The sequence below is a fragment of the Pyxicephalus adspersus genome, chromosome 7 (assembly GCF_032062135.1).
Source record: "Pyxicephalus adspersus chromosome 7, UCB_Pads_2.0, whole genome shotgun sequence".
Lineage (NCBI taxonomy): Eukaryota > Metazoa > Chordata > Amphibia > Anura > Pyxicephalidae > Pyxicephalus > Pyxicephalus adspersus.
The window spans coordinates 67,002,229-67,008,599 of record NC_092864.1 but is presented as its reverse complement, the minus strand read 5'-3'; the positions used below and the strand labels follow the sequence as shown (position 1 = coordinate 67,008,599).

Sequence of the window (6,371 nt, the reverse complement as noted above, 5' to 3'; positions counted from 1 at the left end):
ACTAGCATATTAGGGGGCACTGTACATTAACCAGCTGAGCGATAAGCCCGACCTTGGTACGGGCTTAAAATAGTTACTTAAATAGTTAATTATCGATAAACCCGAACTTTTCTCACTGTATTTTCATACAGTGAGAAAAGTTCGGGTTTATCAATCACTTACCTGGTCCCGCTGCGATCATCCATCGTCGTGTTCAAGCATCGTCCTCCAGCTTCGGGTGCCTTCCCTGGGAAGAAAAAGCCAGCCGGCGGAGAAGAAGCCGGCCGGCTTCTTCTCCCTCCGTAGCGTGTACGCCGGCGTGTACGATGACGTCGGCGTGTGTGCGGGAAATTCAAATTGAAACTCATTCAAACAAATTTTGTATTGGATTGAATACAAACTCCTGTATCCAATCCAATACAAAATAATTCAAAATATTATTATTATTATTATTATTATTATCAAACAGGATTTATATAGCGCCAACATATTACATAGCGCTGTACATTAAAAAGGGGTTATTATTATTAATATTATCAAACAGGATTTATATAGTGCCAACATATTATGCAGCACTGTTCCTTTTAATAGGGGTTATTATTATTATCAAACAGGATTTATATAGCACCAACATATTACGCAGTGCTGTACATTAAATAGGGGTTATTATTATTATTATAATAATAATAATAATAAACAGGATTTATATGACGCCAACATATTACGCAGCGCTGTACATTAAATAGGGATTGTAAATGACAGTTAGATACAGACAGTGACACAGGAGCAGGAGAGGACCCTGCCCTGAAGAGCTTACACTCTATCTATATTTATATATCCATAGCAGATAAAATGATACACAATCCCTGAATTGATGTATTAGAGCACTGGGCTGACATGCAGCATAACACAGGCTGTGCAGACAGAGGAGGAGGTGGATGGAGGGGGAGGGGGTGTCTCTGTTCTGGGCGCCGCCATGTTTTTGGTTAGAATCTATTCAGACATCATTTATACTGGTAAGGAATCCAGAGTTCAATGTAACACACGGATATAGGATGCCTTTATCATGGAGAAGGATGAGGAATACAGACGCAGCAGAGTGTGGCTGTGCTGTATCTATGGAGATCGGGAGCGCGCAGCCCTGTCTGCGGGGGCGCGCACGGGAGGGATCCTGTAGGTAGGGATTTGTGATCCCTGGGATTTATGCAATCATTGTCGGGGCGGAGTTGCTTTATTTTTCAGCTTCTGCCTGTTTTGCTGGCGATCTGTATCGGAGCTGTCCATTGTCCTGATTGGTAAGGTGATACTCCTCTTTCTGGCATTACATCTGGCTGGGATATATATTGGTGGGGACCTGTTGGGTGTCATTGTGGGGGAGCTCCAGCTATGGATCCTATGGCTGATATATTGAACCTGGGAGGAGATCAACAGATGGGAAGCAATGTATGATGAGGATCCATATGTGTGTGTTGTGTACTGCACCCCCAGATATTATTATATAAATACAGATAGATCTTACACACATTATTATTTGTAAATATAAATCATTTACCAATATCAGATAAGGTTACATCATTAATAAACATTGTCCAGAATATCATTCCACCCCAGATACTTTGCCCACAATACATGAGCCCTTCATTACCCTATATGTCCAATAATCAGATATAATAAATAAGTAATGTATAAGTAATTATATATCAAATAAGTAAAGATCACTTCCCAAACCCTGCATCTTATCCCCTCCTATTGTGTGATACGTCCCCCACCTCCTAGATTGTAAGCTCTTCGGGTCCTCTCCCCCTCCTCCTGTGTCTGTATCTGTCTGTCATACAACCCCTATTTAATGTACAGCGCTGCGTAATATGTTGGCGCTATAAATCCTGTTTAATAATAGTAATAATAATAAAAATAATTGTTTTCTGATTCTGCATTAATGTTATCCGCACCACTGATCCACTCATATGGATCATTTATAATCCTATGGGCAGATTGGAGGTAGGGAAGTAAGAGAATAAAGCTAACACCTGATTGGTTGTGCAGTGTGCTAGAGAACGTCAAATCACAGATCTGATTTAGAAGAATTTCAAATTTAGTTATTAGCTAAATCAGTAAAGGCGTTTTTTTTTATGTCAAAATGGCTAAGAGGTTAGCACTCAGTGGTTAGCACTCTGGCCTTTGCAGTGCTAGGTCCCAGGTTTAAATCTCATCCAGGGCACTATCTGCATGGAGTTTGCAGGTTCTCACAGTGTCTGCGTGGGTTTTCTCCTACATTCCTAAAAAATCTGCAGTTTCACCCCCAAAAATTGGCCTTAGACTGTATTGACATATGGCTATGATAGGGACATTAGATTGTGAGCTCCTTTGAGGGACAGCTAGTGACATGACTATGGACTTTGTACAGCGCTGTGTACAATGTTGGCGCCATATAAATACTGTGTAATAAAAAAATGGGGCCATGGGCCAAATGCACAGAATCCCTGTAACACGTTTCTAAGCCGTGTACATTTGTGATGTCCACTAATCATTTCATCTTACAAAAGCCAGGAAATTGTATGAAAACTTATTAACTGGGGACATGGGAGTTATTGTATAAGGGAGTTATTGTATAACATCTTTTTTATTTCCATCATTTTCCCAGTTTATTTTCTTTTAACATAGGTAATTCATCTTTTTGTTTTCACTTTAGTTCTGCACTTAAGTAGTTTTTAATTTGCTACAGCAAATGGGCTTTCCAATAGCCCACAATATACAAACAATTGTGCAGCATCTTTGGCAGTGCATGGTGGGCTGTTTCAGCACGGGTGGATTGGGGTAGGAGCCTGAAGGGGGTTACACACCCAATGCCCCTTTTTATTTTTACTAAACAAGTTTTAGGGGGCTGATATGGCAGGAGAGCGGGGTACACATTTACTGCTCCCCCTTTTTCCGGGTCAGCCTGGTTTCTTCCCTGAGAAGGATCCTGATGTCAGGGTGAAGGGAACCCCACACAGTTATTAGTTTATTTTGTATACATTGCCGCCTACAGCTTTAAGGCATTTCAAACATTTTGCTCACTGACATGGGACAAAAACTTGTTGTTGCTTTGGGGTGCTAATGTGCTCCCAGATGCAAATTAACCCACACATTTTTTTTCCACCCAAGCTTTTTATTTTGTTTGCAAAAAAAAAAAAAACTAAAAATTCTTGCTTTTTAAATTTTTTGGGGTATAATCCTGTAGCTCCCTCCGAACAATCTAGCCATTCTGCTAACAGAAGTTGTTCAAAGGCTCTGACATGAATTTAAAAGTCGGAAATCAGCTAAATAACATGTTTGCTTTAACTTAAATTTACAGAAACAATAAATACTTTATTTTTTTACTTTGGACATGTTCCCACATTCTCTCTCTCTCTCTCTCTCTCTCTCTCATCCAGGGCATTGTGCTAATTTTTACACTTACCTAGTCCCCACTAAAGCACAGGTGCATGTCTCCGGCGCATGGAGGCAGTTCTGACCTCGGGCATGCCTGCTGTTCCAGATTTAATCACTATCGTTCCTCCCGACGAACAATCATGAAATATCCTCTTAATCACCCCTGGGTATTTAGCTAGCTCAGACATAGCACTCAGCGGTCGTTCAATGTGTCTCCACTAGTGCCGAGCCCCCTGGCTCTGCTGAGCATTTCCTCCACACCTGTCTGTTAATAAAGTGCTTTCCCTGTCCAGCTCCTGTGTTAACCTCTTGTTGCCCAGTTTGTTATTCCCCTGCCTTTGTTCTGTTCCAGTGTTCCTCTGTGTCTGTGGTGACCCCCGTGTCACCTGTGCCTCCTGTCACTTCCTGTGACTCCTGTGTTCCTTGTGTCTTTTTTTTTTTTTATCCAAGTAGTAAGTGAGAGGGAAAACTCCCTTTTTCTCAACTCCATTTCCCATAACTACTAACTAAATTTTTCCGTTCATTTTTTATTCCAGTAAGATCACTTGCCAGGTGAGAGTAGGTAAAGTGATAGTGGGTAAAATGTAAAAAAAAATTAAAGCATGCAGGTTCTTTATTATCTTTATTACAGAAGCGACAGACAATGGGCCTGAATTATTAAAGCTCTCCACGACTGGAGAAGATAGACTATTCTGGGAGGACCTGGGCAATCCAGCAAATATGGAACTTACGTTGTCGATTGAAAACATTGCCAAATAATAGCAAATGAGTTTGAGGAAATCCATCCCAGGTTTGCTGGATTACCCAGGTTCTCCCACGATAGTCTATTTTCTCCTGTCTCAAAGCGCTTTAATAAATCAGGCCCAGTGTCTTTTCTGCAATAAAACAAAAAAACTGTACCTGCCAGTTTGCAAATTTCTCTATAATGTATACTGTGATTTTCATGCCCATCTCAGTGTTTGATCCTGGCATAGCTGGCTGCAAAGAATTACCAAACTGCTCCCAGTTTGTTATTCCCCTGCCTTTGTTCTGTTCCAGTGTTCCTCTGTGTCTGTGGTGACCCCCGTGTCACCTGTGCCTCCTGTCACTTCCTGTGTCTCCTGTGTTCCTTGTGTCTTTTTTTTTATCCAAGTAGTAAGTGAGAGGGAAAACTCCCTTTTTCTCAACTCCAATTCCCATAACTACTAACTAAATTTTTCCGGTAATTTTTTATTCCAGTAAGATCACTTGCCAGGTGAGAGTAGGTAAAAAGTTATAGTGGGTAAAAGTAAAAAAAATATGAGCATGCAGGTTCTTTATTATCTTTATTACAGAAGCGACAGACAATGGGCCTGAATTATTAAAGCTCTCCATGGCTGGAGAAGATAGACTATTCTGGGAGGACCTGGGCAATCCAGCAAACCTGGAACTTACGTTGTCGATTGAAAACATTGCCAAATAATAGCAAATGAGTTTGAGGAAATCCATTCCAGGTTTGCTGGATTACCCAGGTTCTCCCACGATAGTCTATCTTCTCCTGTCTCAAAGCACTTTAATAAATCAGGCCCAGTGTCTTTTCTGCAATAAAACAAAAAAACTGTACCTGCCAGTTTGCAAATTTCTCTATAATGTATACTGTGATTTTCATGCCCATCTCAGTGTTTGATCCTGGCATAGCTGGCTGCAAAGAATTACCAAACTGCTATGCACATGTGCAGGAGTTATGTTATTGGTTAACCCCCCTAGCGGTAATCGATAAAGCGATAAAAAAAAGCGATAATTCTAAATCAGACTCAGGGTACCTAAAAGCAGGTTCCATTGCTGTCCCCCGGCGTCCCCGCAGGTCCTGGGGACACGTCTGCCTCCTCCGATCTCCAGCCGCAAAGTGCAGATTCGATCTACGGGGTTTCCTGGTGACGTCAGTGCGCCAGGACTTTCAAGTAGTTTTATATTGGATTCAATACAAATTAGCTGTATTGAGTCCAATATATAATATATTATTATATATTTAATATAATTTTATTATATTTAATATATCCAATGTATAAATATATTATATATATTATATTAGCTACTGTACACTTACATTACATGTTTAAATATTTTTTTTATTTATTTATTTTTTTACGGATTTTTGTGTTTTGTTATTTAAAGTTTATTTTTAAATGTATCAAACTTAATAAATATCAGTGAGTTATGCTTACACAGCCTACAATGAAAAATACATTTCCATGCAAAAAATTGTACCGCTTTTTGCATGGAATTTGGATGGAATTAGACCGCTAGGGAGGTTATTAGATGGCTTAAACCCTGAAGAGGTGAAAATTCTAGTGATGGATTTGGTAAAAATGATATGGGGTGACAACACTGCAGTGAAATTCATTGCAGAATGTACAGAGTCTTCACTTAGTCCAAACAGGAGGAAAAATAATAAATCTATTATCTGGATTAAGAGGTAATAAAACTGTTGCAAAAATAATAAAAAATGTTATTAGAGGTAAGAAAACAAAAACTGTTTATTTATGCTGTTGGAAGATTGCTCCATATATGTAAGATTTCTATTTGTCCATAGGTAAACTTTTACATTTTCACATATGTGTTTGTTTCAGTAAAGATACAGATCTTTACATCCATCACAATATAACAAAGCTGTTACTTTCTCTTGTGTACTCAGCTGCCTTGGGCATCCGGTTCCTGGTTTAAGTACATTTGAAACATCCACCAGTCCACTAAGATATCGGAGAGTTTCATTGTTTGTCCGCTGCCCCCATGCAGCATCTGGCTTTGATTTGATCTAATCACCCTCTGGCTGTAATTTACTTTTCCCTATTTCAGCTTCTGATGTGGCAATGAAGGGCCCAGCTCATGTCATGTCTGGGTTTGCTCACACAAATACTATCAACAAGAAATACTGATAACTTTCCTGGTTCACCTGAACAATCTATAAATAGGAAACCTCTGGGAACAACATAAATCTAAAGAATAAATAATAATAATAATAA

The 6,371-nt window shown here is 39.5% G+C and overlaps 1 protein-coding gene across 1 annotated transcript in view; it reads left to right on the top strand.

Annotated features, from left to right (window-relative positions):
* The first annotated feature begins 1,135 nt into the window (after nucleotides 1-1,135).
* SLC29A4 (solute carrier family 29 member 4) overlaps nucleotides 1,136-6,371 on the top strand; it is a 26,665-nt gene continuing 21,429 nt past the window's right edge. Inside the window, exon 1 of the mRNA XM_072418848.1 lies at nucleotides 1,136-1,274. The gene's annotated coding sequence lies outside the window, so the exon portion shown is untranslated. The remainder of the gene's footprint in view (nucleotides 1,275-6,371) is intronic.